Source organism: Coenobita brevimanus, unplaced genomic scaffold, assembly GCF_032717465.1.
Source record: "Coenobita brevimanus isolate Jiangsu-jjx unplaced genomic scaffold, ASM3271746v2 jjx.HiC_scaffold_2599, whole genome shotgun sequence".
NCBI classification, from domain to species: domain Eukaryota; kingdom Metazoa; phylum Arthropoda; class Malacostraca; order Decapoda; family Coenobitidae; genus Coenobita; species Coenobita brevimanus.
In genome coordinates, this window is record NW_027643543.1 from 83,631 (window position 1) to 105,679 (window position 22,049).

The following is a 22,049-nucleotide window of genomic DNA, read 5'->3' on the forward strand; positions in this document are numbered from 1 at the left end:
GTTGTGTCCATACCAGCTTAAGGATAATCGAAAGTTACCAACGATTATACTGACAGACTTCTCAGAGCTGAATAACCTTGTATTAGCCTGACTAAAATACCCAGATGCATCCACGGCAGCGATGTGGTTAATATTCTTAGAGGCTGATCAGAATATAACAGATTTGATACTGTGCTGGAAATAACAGTCTACCATTCAGCTTGACGAATTATTTAGCGTTTCTTTCTGTTGTTCAGGGAACTGTGAATATATAGAGGTTTTTGTCTGACACCTCATCCAGTGAAATGTGATCCGAACTAAAAAGCTCCTTCATCTCTGTCCCTTTTTATGAGGCAACGTAAGAACAAGAGAGAGAGAGAGAGAAAATAAAAACGAAACGACAATGGACGGTATAAAGATTCGTCGAAGTTACGTAAGGGTCCCCTACATTTTGTGGGAATTTTCTTTATTGCAAGCCCCGCCCCCAATGCGGCGTCTACCGGTCTGCCTGTACCCATTTAAAACCCCCATGCCCAACAGCGACCCTCAGTGTCTCTGTTGGGATGTTGGGGTGTATATCTGCTTCGCTTAGCCCATGGCGCCAGGCCGTCTATCTCTACACATCTCGCCGCCATACCAAGCCTTAGTTACCCCAATGTTAGGTGGGAGTGTCGACGTTTGCCGCCCAGCTCCGCGGTGCCATGCTGTCTGGTTACCCACACCAGTCTCGCGTCATGGCAAGTTAGGAACATTTCTATGTGTTTAGCTGAGGGTGGGGAATGGAGGAAGGATTACTGAGGGGAGCATGTGGAGTTAAAAGGAAAGACAGACTGACAAATGAGGAAGTGAAGGAGCGTTGTGGTGTGGATATGGATGTGACAGAAAGCGTTAGGAGAAATACGCAGTTGGTTTGGCCATGTGGAGAGGATGGAGAGCGAGATTAACGAGAAGAGTGTATGTGACTGAGGTGGAAAGGGTGGGGAGGCAGAGGATGAGATGGATGGATGGGATGGAGGTATGAGAGAGAGGGGTGTGAGGTAGAGGGGAGGGCATTGAAGTGGGGGGGGGGCACCACTGCTTACGAGATGGAAGTGTCGGTGTAGTGTTAATAATTGTTCTTTATTCTTCATTTATTTTCTATTAATCTCGTCGTCTTTGTACTTATTGTTTTTATATTGCTGAAAAGTAACAGGAATTACTGTATCATGTATTAACCTTTGTATCTCTGCCTTATTACATTCATTTCCTCCTCTTCACTCACTCTTCACTCACTCTTCGTGTGGCCGGATGTTGGCCTCATCTTCACCAATAGATCATTTAACATCTTTCATCACCACATCACCCCCGGCCCAATGTCTGGGTCTGATCACATCCCCATTATAATGTCCATCTCCACCAACCCGATCCTGATCCCCAGTACACCACACTATGACTACCTACTACTGCACTAACACAAATATACCGGTTCCGTAGTGCAGCATCTGCAACTAAATTTCATCTGTATAAAGCACTGATCAGACCACTGCTCATGTATTCACCGTTAAGTCTATCTCTTTCGGCCAAAAGCAACATTCTAAATTTAGAGAGTTCAAAACAAAGCCATACGTTGGGCACTGAGCATACGGTGGGATGATTTTGTCACCAACATACACTCTCATGAACGCGCCAACATTCCACCCATCAACACTTACCTTCACCACCTACAACAAAAACAAATCACCAAACTCCCCGACGTTCACACTGACTTCATCGACTTTTTCACCCGGATCACACCCCCCACACGACCTCTAGCCAACCTCTTCCACCCTGACGCAAGACCTGCACCCACCCCATTGTTCACTTAAGCACCAATAGTTTATTTATTACTGACCCTTTCATTAACTAACTTAGTTCACACCCAGCAACTCACTTAAGACTCAAAACCACCCCTACACCCATTATCAAGATCACGGCAGCCACGTAATAACCCGCCATCCTCATATCCAGCACTCCCGCCTCAGACACTGACCCCCATACTCCCCCTCCTCCACCCCTCCCCTTTCATTATCCCCCTACCCAAGCCCTCTAGGGCTACAACACCTTACCCTAACAACCGTATCCTACCCAGGCTCCTGGAGCCGGAAAAATCAGATGAACCTGAGAGGCAGCCAGTAAGCTAATGCTTGGCAGAGAAAGCCGTAGCTATTCACTCCTCCCGTCCTTAAGTAACAACACAGTGCACGTGCGAGACCCCCCCCCCCCTTCCCAACACCAAACACACGCACGTTGGGTTAAGCCCCGACACTCTTTCTCTTAGTCTAAATTCTTCCTCTCCTACTTTAAAACACACACACACACACACACACACACACACACACACACACACACACACACACACACACACACACACACACATGCACTTTACACAATGCAACCAGGACCAGAGCTCTCAGTAAGGCCGGGAGTTTAAAGTAAGGCCTAGTTCCTGCCGTCGTGTCGTCGCCCTGGTTGCATAACACTCATCATATATACACAATCCCACTCGTAAATATTACACCACAAATAGAAGCATCACTCAGGCAGGCAGCCGCCACAGTAATTGCCACTACGCCCCTTTCAACCCTGAGTGAAACAGTTAAGCTCTCCTCGCCCCCGTTCTAACGGCAGATTTACCGCTAATCCCCACTACCGCTAATCCCCTCCCCCTTTCCCGTTCACTACTGTGTTTGTGCCTACATGCGTGGATGTTATTTTACACCTACGTGTGCAGACACAGGATGCACTTGTGACGACACTATATATATTTAAAAAAAAAAAAAAAAAAAAAACACCCATAGCCATCAAGATGGCGAACTGTTACAACTCAGCCCCATTCACTGACTGGGCCAAATGAAGGCCCGGCCCTCTCTAACAGGGGAGGAAATCGAACAACAACAACAACACAACCATTCTTTACCTTCCTTCCTTTCCCCCCCTTTTCTATACGTCATTATTATCATTATTATGTGGGGGATGGAGAGAGGATTACTGAAAGGAGCATGTGGAGTTAAAAGGAAAGACAGACTGACAAATGAGGAAGTGAAGGAGCGTTGTGGTGTGGATATGGATGTGACAGAAAGCGTTAGGAGAAATACACAGTTGGGGTGTGAGCTAGAGGGGAGGGCATTGAAGTGGGGGGGGGGGGCACCACTGCTTACGAGATGGAAGCGTCGGTGTAGTGTTAATGATTGTTCTTTATTCTTGATTTATTTTGTATTAATCTCGTCGTCTTTGAACTTATTATTTTAATAAGGCTGAAATGTAACAGGAACTACTGTATCATGTATTAACCTTTGTATCTCTGCCTTATTACATTCATTTCCTCCTCTTCACTCACTCTTCACTCACTCTTGGTGTGGCCGGATGTGCATATGGTTCATTAAACAGAACACCATTGTGGCAAGTGAGCACAGCTTTGAAGTCCAATATTAGTTTGATTCTTAGGCTGTACCTTGATGTATATCCTGTATTATTATGTTTCCTGTAAGCCAAGAAACCATTTACAACGCTGGGTGGTAACCATATAACCAAACCATACGTGTTCCCTACGTGTCAACAAGTGGGTTGGTTGAGGGTTATTGCCCCTCCCCGTGAAACAAATAACTCAAGGTCAAATGGCCACCCCTTACGGGATTATGGCGTCTGGCAATAGATAGATAGATAGATTATTATTATTATTATTATTATTATTATTGGCACTCACCATCCACTCACTCGATGTAGTGCTGCTCTCGGGTGTCTGCCCTTTCCTCTCCTCTCTCCATTCCTTCCTTCCTCTTCTGTCTTTCTTTACTTCATTCTTTCCTCGTCCTTCTGCCTACGGGTGACTTTACACTCCCTCTTTTGTCTTTCTTTCTTTCATTCTTTCCTCTTCCTTCTGCCTATGGGTGACTCTACACTGAGTGACAAGCCTAATGGTTTCCTGTACACCAGGAAACCATTTACTACGTTGGGTGGTAACCATATAACCAAATCATAGCACCTGGTGGTTTAGTGGGTAATTACAGCACTCCAATCGGATTGAGCCGGTGATGGTTTATATCCAAGGGGTGGTTGGGGTTATTGCTCATGTAATGCCACTCAGGGATGAGTGTTCCTGTCACTCTCATCTTAAATGTCAGGACCAAATTGGCAAGCCCCGGGCTTCTACGCTTCTCATGGGGCAAGGTAGAATTGGATGATGGATGGATGGTTATTATAATCATGTGTTTCTGTTTTACAGTGTGGTGGGCAACAAGCAGTCCTGGCTTGCAGCTCCTGAAAACACTTTTGGAGAATGGCCTGGTATCTCCACACTCAGGCTACTGTATAGTTTGTCAGGTATGTCTGTATCTGGTAACTTTATCCATTTTTCTATCTATCTGTGTCTATCTATCTGTTCCAAGGCACCTTATTCCTGCAAGGGGTGGCCACTAACAGATTGCCTCCATGTTACCCTGTCCTCTTCCCTCCCTCCAACTCACACCCCTCCTCTCTCATATCTCTCTCCATCCCATCCCTCCATCTTATCCTTGGCCTCCCCACCACTTCACTCATGTGCACTCTTCCTGTCAGTCTCTCATTCCCCATCCTCTCCAGTCCATCTTTCCATCTCTTCCTTGGTCTCCCCTCCCATCTCACTCATATGCACTCTTCTAGTCAGTCTCTCATTGTCCATCCTCTCCATTTCATATCATCCTTGGTCTCCCCCTCCACCTCACTCACTTGCACTCTTCTAGTTAGTCTCTTATTCTGCATCCTCTCCACTCCATCCCTCTCCTCATCCCCTCCACCTCACTCACAAACTCTTGTAGTCAGTCTCTCATTCTCCATCCTGTCCACATAGCCAAACCATCTCAGAGTATTTCTCTTAAGGACATACGCCATCCCTCCACAAAATCACCCATTCCTCTACATATCCAAATCTCCACACGTAGCCCTGCCTCCACCTACGTAACTCCAACCTCGCCTCCACACACTTAGTTCCACCTCAACACACGTATCCTCAACTCCACTCATTCCGACACAATGTCATCATCACATATGTCGATTCATTTACACATATATATCCGTAACTCAACACACAAAGTTCTATTTCTATATACATACGTACAACTTAATGTATAATTATACAGCTATCCTTGAACACAAGGCCACACCGTCCCACACAGTACTGCAATTACATTAATGCAGATCCACCTTAAACAGCAGTATCTACTCACACACACACACACACACACACACACACACACACACACACACACACACACACACACAATACTCTCTAATGGAACTTGCTGGCGGGGAAGTGTATTTATGTAACTGTGGTGTTGTGGGAGGTTGCCATGGTAACACACAGACACCACATATCGGTCATATACCTCTCCACTCCATCCCATCTCCTTGGCCTCCCTCTCCTTCTTCCCCCCCCCCCTCCACTTCACTCACATACACTCTCCTTGTCAGTCTCTCATTCTGGTGAGAAAAAAAGAGTGGATGTGAGGGTACAAAGATTTAACAAACATGTGAGAAAAGAATAGACAGGATTATCTCCCACCCTCCACACCATCCAGGAAGGGAGGGAGGCAGGAAGAAAGGTAGGGAAGTGTTTTTAAAATGATCAAGCATTAGAATTTTTATAGGAAAGGGAGAAGCTATGCATTAAATAATCACTAATGTACACTTATAAATAAATAAATAAAGTTTCAATATGTAAGTGTCTGACCCATAGGGCATGATTTATTTATTTATTTATTTTTTTTATAGCCATGATTGAGGTCATAGTAACAGACATTTACAGGAAGTCATGCATTACCAGCAGATTCCCTTTGACCTTGTCTGTTTATCTACCTGTATCTATCTGTATAACTTACCAGACACGTTAATCCTTCAAGGGGTGGCCACAGACAAATCGCCTCCATGTCACTCTGTCTTCTGCCATTCACAACTCCTCTGATATCTCTCACCACTCCATCCCACCATCTTAGCCTTAGTTTCCCCTAATACCTCACTCATACAGTCTCCTGGTCAGTATCATTCTCTGTTCTCCAGATGACTGAACCATCACAGAGTATTTCTCGTAACATCCACATCACAGTGCTTGTCACCTTCATCATTTGTCGTTGTTTTTCCATATAATTCCACATGCACCTCTCATATACCTCTTTTTCACTCCACATGCTCCTCTCAGATAACATTTTTTCACTCTTTGCCACTCTTCCACTGCTGTCACCCTTGACCTGTGTCCTTTCACCAGGGATGAGACCAGCATGTTAACCCTGTGGAGGAGTCTGGCACTACCCAAGCTTGAATAAAAGTTCCGTAGCAAGAGGGGAAGATCCTGCCATGTCAAAGGATATTTGACAAACGTGTTAACCTGCACCGCAGAAGCCTTCAAGCCGAAATCAGACGCCTTCCTGCGAAAGATGGGAGACACACCACCTCTTGCCTCATACTGCGACAGGCTAGGGTATTTGCAAGAATATATTGATGCCACGGCACTGCATAACTGAGGCTTAGTGGCTGAGATCTCCATAGGGTGTCATAAGGTAAGGCTAAGCTTCACTTCCATATGATAGAGTAGGGATCATTGTACTGTAATAAAGTTTCTCCCTCTTTCTCTCTATCTCTGTCTGTTTATCTATCTACTTGTCTTTTTCTCTCTCTCTTAAGCTCACTTCCCTATTCCTTTTGACCTTCTACTATCTCATATTCTCCATCAGCTCTGCCTACACAGTGTCAGTCATCAGTTAACGCCATGTAGGGTTATTGCCTTGGGTGTGCTGTGTGGCAAATCATCTGTGCTGCACCATCTATCTATCTATCTATAGCCCGACGCCCTAATCCCGCAAAGGGTGGCCACAGACAGAACGTCTCCAAGTTGCTCTATCACCCACCATTTTACTGCCCTCCCCTCAACTCACTCCCCCCTCCCTCGTATATCACTCAACTCCATCCCTCCACCTCATCCTTGGTCTCTGCACCATACTGTCACATATAAACAGACTGTCAGGATTATAAAACGAAAGCAAAAAAACTTATATTTATGGAGGGGTAAACAGCACCCTTAGAAACCAAACTGTTTGTGTAGGTACATGGCTGAAAATTCTGGTCAGTATCTGGTGTGACTAGTTTCGTTTTTGAAGGCTCCAACGTGCATGTGTCAGCCTTGGCCACCTAATGGTGGCTCTCCATGCTGCTCAATCTCTGGCAGCCTCCCTGTTCAGTCCCTTAACCCTGAGGTCACACTTAATGACCTTGTCCCAGGTCCTTTTTTCTGTACCCCTTGCAACCCCACCCCTAAAATTAACTCTTCTCACTTTCTGCACCCAGTTATCATCCCCCATCCTCTCCACATGCCCAAACCACCTCAATCTACCTCTCCTCATCACAACACCAATACACTCCAGTCCCACCCCACCTCTCAACTCTTCTGTCGTAAACCTAGCTCCCCCAGGCCTTGCACTCAGGGATGCACTGCACATCCACCTAATCATTGCCATTTCTGTACATTTAAGCCTGTGAATATCCTCTTCCTTTGCTGCACAGGTCTCACTACCATACAGCATTACACTTGTAGCACGTGTTGCATACAAAGACCCCTTAGCTCATGTGAAATCTTTTGTGATTGATAGTGTTTAGAGAAGTACTTTGATGTGGTTTGGCCAAGTGGAAAGGATGGAGAATGAGAGACTGGCTAGTAGAGTGTATGAAAGTTAGACTGGCTGAAAGAGTGTGTAAGAGTCGGAATAGCTGGAAGGGTTAGTTTTTTTTTTTTTTTTTTTTTCCAAATCAAGGAAGAAGGAACCACAGTCTGAGCCCACATTAATGTTCCTTCCAAGAAAGAAAGAAAAACAATTCAAAAGAGAGCCAAATTCAAGATCCGTTCATTTCGAGGTGGAAGGGGAGACCAAGAATGAGATGGAGGGATGGAGTGGCAAGATGTATGAGACAGAGGAGTGTGAGTTAGAGAAGGGTGAACCAAGTAGAAGAGGACAGGGCAACATGGAGATCTGTTTGAGTAAGGTGGAGGGGGAGACCAAGGATGAGATGGAGTGGAGAGAGATCGGAGAGCGGATGTTGAGTTGCAGGGAGGTCAGTGAAATAGCAGGGGACAGGGCAATATGGAGACTTGTTTGTGGTCACCCCTAATGGGATTAAGGCTTCTTGCAACAGATAGACAGACATCAGATGAGTTAAAGCTAAGGACTAACCCCCCAATGTTGCACAAATGAACCTGTGTGTGTGTGCAAATTTTAAGGGTACAAATAAATGAGAAAAATAATCTTGAAGTATAAACACACCCTCAGTAGTTGACTAGATTATACCCAGCAAGGAGATATCATGTAGATGGTTAGTTCTGCACTTTCTAAGGTAAAAATATAGAAGTGATCATTTTTTTTTTTTTCTGTCTTTGTGTGCCCACCATGTCATATATAATTAGGGATTTTTTAGTTTCATCATGTAAGTTGATTATTGTTGCAACAGGAGTTAGGGTATAAAAGTGTACATGAAAACATTATTATGATGAGGATTGATAAATTGAGATGGTTTGGGCATGTGGAGAGGATGGAAGATGACAACTGTATGGTGAGAGATGTTGATGAAGAGTTGAGAGGAAGGATGGAACTGGAGTGTATTGATGTTGTGATGAGGAGGGGTAGCTTGAGACGGTTTGGGCATGTGGAGAGGATGAAAGATGACAACTGGGTGTGGAGGGTGAGAGGTGTGAACGTTGAGGGTAGAGTTGAGAGGAAGGATCGGCCCGAAGTGTATTGGTGTTGTGATAAGGAGGGGTTGAATAAGATGGTTTGGGCATGTGGGGAGGATGGAGGATAGCAATTGGGTGGGGATAGTGAGAAGTATGAATGTCAGGTAGGGTTGTGAGAGGCAGACTGAAAAAGACCTGGGACGAGGTTATAGAGTGTGATCTCAGGGATAAGGGACAGAATAGGGAGGCTGCCAGAGATCAAGTAATGTAGAGAGTTGCCATTAGGTGACCAAGGCGAATGTATGCAATCAGTTTGGAGCCTTTATAAACAATATGATATGACACAATCTTATTGCACATGCACTTGCCAGTATTATGCTTAAAGTGTAATAAGGGGTAAATCTACCAGGCATCACCCCCTTTTCTGTGTGTGTGTGTGTGTGTGTGTGTGTGTGTGTGTGAGAGAGAGAGAGAAAGAGTGCTGAGTCTGTTCCTGAATGTTGTTAAGTCTGATTCCTTTATTTGTTTTGAAAGACACATTAATTCAGTCTATGGTAACATTTTTTTTTTTCACTCTTTTCTACCACTGTACCCGGGTATTTGAACTCTCTCACCAGTTCCAGTCTCTCTCCATTTACTGTGACATTGCACTGGGAGTCACCTTCTCACTCAATAACCATCACTTTACTCTTTTCTACGTGTACTCTCAAGGCACGACGCTTACAGACATCAGCAAAACTCTGCACTAGCCTACCAAGTTCTTGTCCGGTACTTGCAAGCAGTACTGCATCATCAGCATACAACAAATTTGAGATATTCCATCCATCACCATTCATTACCAATGCCATCCCTCTCTCCATTACTCATGTTTTCACTTCTCCCATCACCCCATCCATATATACATTGAACAACCATGGGGACAGTACACAACCTTGTCGCACGCCCACACTGATTGTGAACCATTCACTTAGATGCCCATTAACCCTGACACATGCTTCACTACCATCATAAAAACTCTTGATGGCACCTAACAGCTTACCCTCTACACCTTACATGCACAAAACTTTCCACAATCCTTCTCTGTCCACTTTGTCATATGCTTTTTCCAGATCCATGAATGCCATAAATTCCTTATGGTCCTTCTCACAATCCTTCTCTACATTGTTATTTTGGTGTTTAGGTTGATTTATAAACTGTTTTTAGACTTAGATTAATGTGTTTTAGCCATAGGTGGGTTGAACATTGTCATTTTGGTGTTTAGGTGGATTTATAAACTGTTTTTAGGCTTAGGTGAATGTATTTTAATCATAGGTGGGGTGAACATTGTCATTTGGGGTACAGTTTACTAAGCTTGATTTTTTCCAGACATATTTGATGATTTTCAGATTTCATTTGTTGGTTTTAGTGAGTTACACTCAAACCTCGATTGAAGAGACTAAATGGGGAATCAACTTGTCCTTTAATTGAAAAAATCATTTGTTTTACCACATATAAAGACAGTCTTATGAAATGCAATGATTGTTTCACCTATGTTATATGATTATTGTGTCTTCTTCATTACTTTCTATTAACCTAACCATGCCTGTGTGTGTTTCTGATATGATACTTGACATAACAGCATGTACAGTATGTATTTAGTTGGTCTAAATTTTTTTAAAGGGCAATAATTATACCGGTAATTGCACTTGGGGTGCCCAGTAACAGTTAAGATAAATCCAATAGGTTCTGTGCTTTTGTTATCGTGCAGTTTCATCACGCACCATGCTTGGTGCCAGTTATGCATGATATCCAAGGGGTCACAGTGCCATATAAAATCAAGCTTAGTAAACTGTACCCCAAATGACAATGTTCACCCCACCTATGATTAAAACACATTAACCTAAGCCTAAAAACAGTTTATAAATCCACCTAAACACCAAAATGACAATGTTCATCCCACTTATGGCTAAAACACATTAACCTAAGCCTAAAAACAGTTTATGTGGCCAGTTCATGAAATTCTGTTCAGGAAGGAACCAGAGGGCAAAAGCCTGCAAAATTGTTCCCTCCAAGAAAAAACAAAAACAAGATATCAAAGGCAAATTTTAGATCTGGTCATTTCAAGATGCACACTACACTTGAAAGACTGTATGTCATAGGCAGTAGGAAATACAGACAAAGGAAGACAGTTCTGGAGCTGACCTGTTGCATATGCAGTATGAAGGACTGGAAGTAACAGTTAATTCTGCAGTAAAGAGTTGGGCAGAAGAGAGATGAGAATTTGCTAGTAGATGAGTCTTGTCCCCTGCTGTGGTGGTGGAGGGATGTAAGCAGACTGTTCAGTGGAGCAGTGACCATTGAAGTAGCGATAGAAAGAGATAAAGATGCAATAGTGCTACGTAGAGACAGAGGTTGAAGGGAGCCAGTAAAAGGAGAGATAATGAGGTGGAGTCAAAGACTTTTCATTTCATTCACTCCCTTCAGCCTCTGTCTCTGCCACATTGTCACATCTTTATCACTTTTCTGTTGCTGCTTCAGTGGTCACTGCTCCCCTGAACTGTCTGCCTGTATCCCTCTAGCACTACAGCAGGTACACAGCACCTGTCTAGTAACAAACTCTCATCTCCTTTCTCTCCAACCCTTTTATGCAGGAATTAGCTATTACTCCCATCCTTCATATACCCAATAGGTCAACTCTGGAACTTTCTTCCTCTGTCTGTGTTTCCTACAGCCTATGACCTTCAGTCTTTTAAATGCAGTGTCCAAGCATCTCAATGAACAGATCTTTATTTATTTACTGTATTATAAGATTTTTTGTGTGTTTTTTTCTGTGCACAATTTCTGGTTGGTTCCTGAAAGGGTCCCTTTTTCCACCAAAAAATGAACCTGTTTTATATTTTCTTGAGAAGTTGAGGATCAAAGAAATGGCAGATGATTACAGGTCCAAAGTAGAGGAGGAGTTACTATCTGTAAAGGGATGTTATTCACCAGATTTCAGGACGGACTATTGCTTACCCTATCTGAGGTCAAGGAAAGAGAGCAAAAATTATATACATCTATTCACAAGTCATTAAGGAGGCATTACACAAAAGGACACAAGTAATCAGGCCCATCAGGTGGTTAGGCCTTTCACACAACACCCAACACTGGCTCTGGTCGTCTGAAGTTCCTCCTGGTACTGCCACCTAGACACCGTAGATACTGCACCACGGCTACACAATTAACACCCAGGACGCCTCCCTAGCCCGGCCCTTGACGTGGGTAGGGTCCTGCCTCCTAGATTGGAAAACGATAAGAATTAGCACAGCCCACAAAACACTTAGGTATATCACAGATGACACGCAAGTCGTAAACACAAAGTATTGATGGATCACTATATTAAATCAAGTTAAGTATTTCAGAAAGTTTTCTCATATCTTAAATCAAAATATAGTTAAAGCACAAAGCACTGTGTAATCTTACCGTCCAGTATGGAGGTAGAGAAACTAGTGAGGAAGAAGGTCTCTAGGCCGAATGAGAATGGTTCTTGTCCAGTTCAACTACCGAAGTAATGAGATAGTTGATTCGTGATCTCAGAATGAATCAGCATTAAATTCATAATCAAACAAAATCTCGAAAAGGGGAGTACTTCTGGAGCACTGATCGAACCCCATTTACGTGAATGAACCATAACCTGTTAAAACATCCCTAAGTAACTGTTTCGATCCGAAACTATCTGTATCAGACTACAGAATAAATTATACTGAAGACAAGGAATCTAAACAAATACACTCAGCAAGCCTAAGAAACTACTCTAACTTAAGTATAATTATCTTATCCCTCACACAGCTCCCCTAAGAAGTATCTAGCCAGAGGATAGATAGAACAAGGGTTATTACCTATAGGCTCGACTCAGGAAATCAGCACCTATATTATCAGAGCCTGCAACATGAACTAACCTAAATCTGTAGGGCTGCAAGCTAAGGGTCCATCGCAATAGCCTATTATTGGATCCCTTAAACTTAGCTAAGTAGATCAATGGTTTGTGGTCAACCTCTAATGTGAACTCCGCACCCGTTAAATAAAAACTGAACTTTTGTACCCCAAAGATTATAGCCAAACATTCTCTCTCTATGGTTGAATACCGCGTCTCTCTATCTAGAAGTTTTCTACTTGCGTAGGAAATTGGAAAAGGCACTCCATCAACATACTGCAGTAGGACAGCTCCTAAGCCCGAATCGGAGGAATCTGTTCGAAGTACAAAAGGAAGTGTAAGGTCAGGAAGCCTAAGAACCGGGTACTCTGTTAACGCCTTCTTCAATTTAGCAAAACATTCTCTTGACTCATCTGACCAGGGTAATGGTTCATGTACTTCTTTGCGCAGAAGGTCAGATAGAGGGGCAGACATAGCAGCAGCTTTAGGGATAAATCTCCTGTAAAAAGAAATCATTCCCAAAAAGGATCGCAGAGTTTTCTTACTGGATGGGGGCTCTATCTCTAAAATGGCTTGAACTTTGTCCATCTGGGGTCTCAAATACTGTCCATCAGCAACATAACCCAAGTATTGGATAGAAGGGAATCCAAACCTACACTTAGAAGGCTTAGCTGTCAAGTTATATTCTCTTAGTTTATCCACAACAGCAGTAAGGGCTTTCTTCCCAAGTAGCAGAGAATACAAAAACATTGTCGAAGCAGAAAGAAACATTCTTCAGACCAGCCAGCACAATTCTCATGAGGCGTATATAAGTGGCACAAGCAGTTACTAACCCAAATGGCATTCTGGTAAATTCCATCAGTCCCTTGTGGGTTTGAAAAGCTATTAAAGGTCGTGCTTTCTCAGACAATGGCACTTGATAATAAGCCTTAGATAGATCCAACTCAGAAAAATACTTAGCACCAGTAAACTTGTGCAAATCCTCTTCCATAGTACACATAGGTTCAGCATGAAATTGAGTAACGTCGTTAAGTACCCTATAATCAACTGTCAGGCGATAACTGTCATCAGGCTTTTTGATCAGTACAACAGGTGAAGAGTGAGGGGAAGATGAAGGCCGAATTATTCCTAACTCAAGGAGATTATCTACCTCTTTCTCAAAATGTGATCCCAGATGGATGGGCACTGGGTATGAGTTTGATTTCAGTCTGTCGGTTGATGAAAGGACAATGTCATGCTCTATAGCGGTGGTGCACCCAGGAATTTCAGAGAATACTTCACTGTACTTGCCAGTAAGGCACATTAGATCTTTTACTTTATCTTTAGATAGGCTAGGACAAACCATGGCATTATTACTTACATCACAAGGGGGATCAGGCCGTACGTTCTCAACTGGTACAGTGAGAATCTCTGGGTCCTCGTCACCATCATCCGCTGTCAACACACAGGCTTGCACAGTTAACAAAGGTCTGGAAGCATCATTAAGGGAGTCAGGTTCATCTATGACCTGAGCAAGACCAGCACAAGCTCTGCGGTGATATTTCTTTAGGAGGTTAATATGATACAGCTTGCTCTTCCCATTCTCATCAATCACATAGGTAACCTTATTCTTACACTCTAGGACAGGGAAAGGGCCCTTCCATGACATAAGCAACTTACTGTGAGTATCTGGTAATAGGACAAGGGCCTCATCACCTGGCTTCAGTTTACGAGCTTGAGCCTTTAGATCAAAGTAGGACTTATACTGGGCACATGAGATCTCAGCATTTTGGGCAGCTATCTTTGAACACTCTTCCAGCTTATTCTGTAACTCTACGACATACTGGAAAGAAGTACGAGTATCCTCATTTACCTTACGGTCCTCCCATAGATCTCTTAAGACTGCTAATGGACCTCTCACCGTTCTCCCATACAACATCTCAAAAGCAGAAAACCCAGTTCTATTGCTTGGAACCTCTCGTAAAGCAAACATAGTGGGGATCAAGTACCTGTGCCATTCAGTTGGTTTATCTGAGCAGAGCTTTCTCAAAGCAGCTTTAAAGGTGGAATGTAGTCACTCTATCCGGCCATTACTCTGTGGATGATAAGGTGTAGTAAACAAAGGTTTAACCCCTAAAAGCTTGTTGATCTCCTGCATTAATTGAGGGGTAAACTGAGTTCCCTGATCTGAAAGAATTTCACGAGGTATACCTACTCTGGAAAAGATGGTAATCAAAGCTTCTGCTACGGATACAGTATCAATGTTCTTAAGGGGCAAGGCTTCAGGGAATCCTGTTGCAAAGTCGACTAATGTCAAGATATATCTTTGGCCTTCTGAGGATGGAGGGGATAGGGGACCAACTAGATCGATTGCCACTCTAGTGAAAGGTTCAGTGATAATTGGCATGGCTTGGAGTGGAGCTGGCTTAACTCTACCTTTCGGTGACAGGTGCTGGCATTTGTCACAGGATCTGCAATAGTTTCTGATATCAACAGACATTCCAGGCCAGAAGAATACTTCCTTTGTCTTCATCTCGGTTTTCCTATGAGAGAAATGACCTGAAAAAGGACTTTCGTGGGCAACTGAGAGGATAAGATCTCGGCAATCCCTAGGAACAACTAAAGACTTCTTACCAACATTCCCCTTAAACCTGGCAGCAGTGCATGTGCGATACATTAGTCCATCAATAACCTCGTATTTGAAGGTAGTTCCATTACGAGTTACTTCAGTCTCTCCTGACTGTACCGTGGCTCGAACAGACGAGAGTGTAGGGCAGGTCTCCTGTAATGAACTGAAATGTTGGGGAGTTATGTCAAGAGGAGGTATCTTTGGAAGAACTAAAGGGTGAACCCTTTTCTTACTTGAGGCACGAGTTTGAACGACACCAATGACATTACCGGGCTCTGCACTCTCTTCTTTACAGAATTTAAGAGCACGAGGCACATTCCCAATTAATACACTGCCAAATGTTATGGGGGCTCTCAGTACATCAGCCCAGCCTGTGAAGTAGGGGCACCTGATATAGCACCTAACTTGAGGGAAAGAATCTTTCCTTCCCAGATAATCCGATACCTCTACCATCTTACACCCTGACACATCAATATCTGGAAGAAACTCTTCAGATACAAGTATACATGAACATCCACTGTCCCTAATAATAGTGGAAACCCAAGAGCCATTAACAGTTCCACCTGTGGTATAATCTGGGAGATGACTATCTTTGAAACAATATCCTATTCTCTGTTCAGGAGCTGCTGGGGTTAGCTGTTTAAAAGCAAGAGGATTCTTAGGGCATCGGGGTTTGATGTGCCCCTTCTCACCACATCCGTCACAAGTTACATTAGAATAATCTCTCTTGCGTGAGGCTGTGACAGACGGTAACTGGCCTGACTGTTTACTTGCATCAGATTGGTTAAATTGACTTGAACTAGAAGTACCAACTTTCTTACCTTTACTAGGATCAAATTTTGATTTAGGGTAAGCGCTGTGAACCGATGCCCAGTTATCAGCCAGGGTCACTGCCTCCTTCAGAAGAGTCACATTATGTTCCTTGATGAAGGTTCTCAAGTCTGGGGAAAGCGATGACAAAAACTGATCAAGGAGAATGAAGTCTCTTAAAGACTTATACTCTTTCTGTATGGAGCAAGAGGCCATCCACTGATCAAGAAGATGGCTTAGTTGAATGGAAAACATATCATAGGTTTCCCCAAACTTTATCCTAGCAGTCTTAAACTCCTGGCAGTAACTATCTGGGGTTTTAGCAAAGCCTCTCAAAAGAGCATCTTTTAACAAGTTATAGTCTTTTGTAATCTCTGGAGACAAACTAGTATATATGTCTACACATTTTCCTGTCAGGAGGCTACCCAAGCAAACTGCATAAGTGTCACTATTAATTCCCAGAAGACTAGCAATCCTTTCAAATCTAATGAGATATGAAGAGATATCTTCTCCATCCTTATAAAAGGGTAGTTTAGGTCTACCCGGTTCAGGGGGATCAGAAACTGTTCTTGAAGGTTGAGCGTTTTTGGCTAACTGTAGATCGCATTCTAATTTTAATCTCTCGAGCTCTCTCACTTCTCGTTCCTTCTGTCTTTCTCTCTCTCTCTCCCTTTCTCTCTCTTCTCTCTCCCTTTGTCTTTCCTCACGAGCTATGGCTTGTTGTTGGAGCACATATTGAGCCACTTCATTCCTTTTAAGCCCCAGAGATTCGGCTTGATTTTTAAGAGTGTCAATAGAATCATCCATGGTAAAAAAAAAAAAAAAATTAATAATGCAAAATAACTAGCTTCTCACTGCCACAAGTATGGCAGAACCTCACGTAGCTCCTACCGAGATATGAGGCTTAAGTCTATGGATTATAATGACTATGACATACAAGATCCTAACTGAATGATAGTTCTCTCTTCTCAGGACAGAAGACAACACGAAACTATCTGCAGGATGCGAGCAGTAGTCAGAAATTTGGTATACAATATACAAATATTGGTTTACAGAAATTATACTTGGTGTATAAAAGGCTTACCTCCGGGCCCCAAGGATGGCAAGCTACCCATGGCGGGCAATAATCATAGGCAGGTTACACAACATACCTAGCTGAAGTGGTTGAATAATTGTATAATAACTTCAATTCCCTCTACCACAGAAAGGAGTAAGCAGTCGTATCCTGGCGAGGTAGCCACATGTAAAGAAATATTATTCACCGCATTTCAGGACGGACTATTGCTTACCCTATCTGAGGTCAAGGAAATAGAGCAAAAATTATATACATCTATTCACAAGTCATTAAGGAGGCATTACACAGAAGGACACAAGTAATCAGGCCCATCATGTGGTTAGGCCTTTCACACAACACCCAACACTGGCTCTGGTCCTCTGAAGTTCCTCCTGGTACTGCCACCTAGACACCGTAGATACTGCACCACGGCTACACAATTAACACCCAGGACGCCTCCCTAGCCCGGCCCTTGACGTGGGTAGGGTCCTGCCTCCTAGATTGGAAAACGATAAGAATTAGCACAGCCCACAAAACACTTAGGTATATCACAGATGACACGCAAGTCGTAAACACAAAGTATTGATGGATCACTATATAAAATCAAGTTAAGTATTTCAGAGAGTTTTCTCATATCTTAAATCAAAATATAGTTAAAGCACAAAGCACTGTGTAATCTTACCGTCCAGTATGGAGGTAGAGAAACTAGTGAGGAAGAAGGTCTCTAGGCCGAATGAGAATGGTTCTTGTCCAGTTCAACTACCGAAGTAATGAGATAGTTGATTCATGATCTCAGAATGAATCAGCATTAAATTCATAATCAAACAGAATCTCGAAAAGGGGAGTACTTCTGGAGCACTGATCGAACCCCATTTACGTGAATGAACCATAACCTGTTAAAACATCCCTAAGTAACTGTTTCGATCCCAAACTATCCGTATCAGACTACAGAATAAATTATACTGAAGACAAGGAATCTAAACAAATACACTCAGCAAGCCTAAGAAACAACTCTAACTTAAGTATACCTATCTTATCCCTCACACGCATATAATAGCGAGCACGTTCGGCGAGAACGTGTTCGGGGCGAACCTAGTGCATACTGCTGGTGCAGTACTACTTGCAAATATAGTAATACTGTACCTCAGTATACAATACCCTGGCTTAACGATGGTAGAAATTGCACCATATCCTGCCTAATGATGGCCAAACCCCTGTTTAGTGATGGATTTTGAGTTTTTTTTACTGATTTTGATGATAATTTAGACAAAAATTGTGTTTAGATTGATTTATAAACTCTTTTTAGACTTAGATTAATGTGTTTTAGCCATAGGTGGGTTGAACATTGTCATTTTGGGGTACAGTTTACTAAGCTTAATTTTTTTCCAGACTTATATTTGACAATTTTTTTACTTTATTGGTTGGTTTTAGTGAGCTATTTACAGGTGTTAGGCTTCGGTTACCTTCCTTGACAGCTGTTAAGCCATTTAGATTGGGTTTAAACTTGTTTTTTGGTTCATTTGGCTGGGTTTTGGGCAAGGTACGTGTTAAAAGTACCCCGATATATTATGATACCCCGCCTAATGATGGGGTTTTATCTAACCATTTCCTTCATTAAACCGGGGTATGCCTGTACCGGACAAGAACTTGCTAGCTTAGTGCAGAGTTTAGCAGATGTCTGTGAGCATTGCATCTTGAGAGTAAATGTAGAAAAGAGAAAAGTGATGGTTATTGAGAGAGAAGGTTACTCCCAGTGCTATGTTACAGTGAATCAAGAGAGACTGGAATTGGTGAAAGAGTTCAGTTACTTGGGTACAGTGATAGAAAAGAGAGGAAAATGTGCAAAAGAAGTTGAAAGTAGAGTGACAAGGAAAAGTAGCTGGTGCAGTGAAGGCCTTGATAAGAAACAGAGGCTTGAGAGTTGCAGCTGCATAAGGCTTACATGAAGGAGTGTTAGTGCCAATTTTAACATGAGACTGCAGTGTGGCATGAAAATGAAAAATCAAGAGTGAGAGCAACGAAGATGAGACTGCTGAGAAATGTATGTGAAGCACCGAAGGTGGATAGGATACGAAATAATGTGATTCGTGAAAGTTGTTGAGTGAGGAAGTCGGTGGACACCAGAATTGAAGAGAGTGTACTGAGTGGAGAGAATGGATAACAACAGAGTGGTGAAAAAGGTATAGCTGAGTGAATTTGAAGGAGGGAGGAGGTGAGGTAGGCCAAGGAGAAGGTGGAGAGATATGGTTGATGAGTGTGTGAGGAAGAGGTTTGGAAGTCTGTGAGTACTGACAAGAGATCGAGCTGGCTGGATGAATGTTGTGAAGAGAAGTGCATGATCAGGGATTTGGCACCCCTTTTTAGCGTGGTATCGTCTGGATTGACTCTATTGGATACGTTTGTGTGAAGCTACAGAACATGGTGAATGTTTTTAGCGTATCCGATAGAGCCAGGATTCTGGGGGCTTGAATGATGAACGTATGGAAGTATAACCCATTGGATTGGGCAAATTTGGGCTGTCTGGACGTTGCTACTCCTCACTCTGCCCAAGGGTGGGAAAGGAGGTCCTGTTTCTTGATATTTCCCAAGTTGACCTGTCAATTAAGTTTCAATATCTAACACTGAAAATGCTTGGAAACTGTAAATAAGCTCAAAATTTAATATTTCATACTGAAAATATTATTGTGATTATTATTATTATTTTTTTTTTTTTTCTTTTTTACAAACAGGAGTTTAAATGATATTCAGAGTTTGCCAGAGGTACAGATGTTAATTATAAAGTTCCATAAAATCATAACACAATTATTGTGTTTTTGACACCTGGAAACGTAATAAAAACATTGTTGAAAATACAGAAATCAAATATAATTAGTGACATGTACAATAGTGACAGGAAATGTGTTGCAAATCCTGGTCACAGAATGCATATAATAATTGCATTAACTATCAGACTAATGAAGAACACACAATATTTGTATGATATCATATAAACTCCAAAGATGCATGAATGTGAGGATTGTAGAACTGAAAAAAATAATTTACCAGCTACAGCTGCTCTGTCTATCTATCTATTGCCAGACACCTTTATCCCATAAGGGATGACCACAAACAAATTACCTCTATGTTGCCCTGTCCAATGCCATGCTCCCAGCTTACACACCCCGCTCTCATGTACCTCTCCATTCCTTACCACCATCTCATCCTTGGCCTTGCCCTCGCTCCACCTCACTCACACACACACTCCTCGTCAGTCTGTCACTCTTCATCTTCTCCACATGGCCAAACCACCTCATATTGCTTCTCGTAACGCTTCCTATCCCACCTACACCACAACGTTCCTTCACATCCTCATTTGTCAGTCTCTCTCTCCATGTGACTCCACATTCTCCTCTCAAATAGCTCATTTCCATTGCCCTTTCTCTTGACTTGTGTCCTTCCAACAAGGTTCAAGCTTCACTTCCATACGTTAAAGTTATCACAGTACTGTCATGCAGTAACTTTTTCACCTCCATGCTCACTTCCCTGTTTCTTATCACTGCCCCCAAAGAACCTGCACCCTTTCTTCCATGTTGTACCCTTTCAAGCACTTCACCCTCCAAACTTCCATCTTTACTTATCACACTACCCAGGTACTTAAACGCTCGCACATTTTCCATTTCCTCCTCATCCAGTCTCACTCTGTATTCACTGACTTCACTTCTCTCAAAGACCATAACTTTACTCTTCCCTACATTCACCTTTAGATTCCGTTTCTTACACGCTCCCCCAAACTCATCCAACAAGCCTTGCAACTCCCTTTCATCTTCACTTAACAACACAATATCACCTGCAAACAACAGTACAGGGAGTTTCCACACACTGTCCTCTGTCATTAGTGCTGCTTCAACATCTGCTGTCCTACCTTGTATCTCTTTTATAACCCCATCCATATACAGATTGAACAACCATGGAGACATGACACGTCCCTGTTTCAATCCAACCTTCAAAGAGAACAATTCACTCAGTTCCCTATCCACATACACTGCAGCCTTAGCACCCTTATACATACTCTTCATGGCTTTCAACAACTTCCCATGTACTCCATATATTCCTAATACTTTCCACATTCCTTGTCTATCCACTCTGTCACATGCTTTCTCCAAATCCGCGAAGCCACATACAACTTCTGTCTGTTCTCTACAAACTTCTCCACTAAAGACCTAAGAATGAATATCTGATCTGCACAACCTCATCCCTTCCTAAAACCTCCCTGTTTTTCAACTAATTCTTCTGTTATTTCCCTAACTCTGTCAGTAGGTCTCCTACCATACACTTTTTCCCCTTTTCCTTTGTACAGGGGAATGACTATACCTGACTTCCAATCCTCCGGGACTCTGCCTTCCTCCCAGGCCAGTCTGCACATCTTCCAAATCCATTCTACTGCCAGTAATGATAATTCTCCACCCCTTAGTATGAGAACCCCTTATCTCAAGCCCATCTCATGTCTTTCTATGGTGTGTGTGCCTTATTGTGTCTTCACTTTCTATTAATCTAACCATGCCTGTGTGTGTTTCTGATGCACAGCATATCATAATGTATGTATTTAGTTGGTCTGTGTTATTGTCAAAGGGAAAATTTGGGATTGCACTTGGGATGCCCGGTACTGTAGGGTAAATCCCATAGGTAGTGTTCTTTTGTTATTGTGCAAGTTCTTTATCATACACCAAGCCTTGTACCAGTTATGCATGATAACCAAGGGATCACAGTACTGTATATAAACGTGTTTTGGCAGGTGAGCTTGACTGTGACATTTTCTCTCATTTTTCTGTGTCTGTCCTCATCTCTTCCTATTTCTGCCATCTTTTCTGTCACTTTTTGTTAATCTTGTTTTCTTTTTCTGGTGGCTTTACATTGATTGACAAGCCAAAAAGTTTCCTAGATCCCAGGAAACCATTTACAACATTGGGTGGTAACTATATAACCAACTCATACATGTTCCCTATGTGTCAGCAAGTGGGTT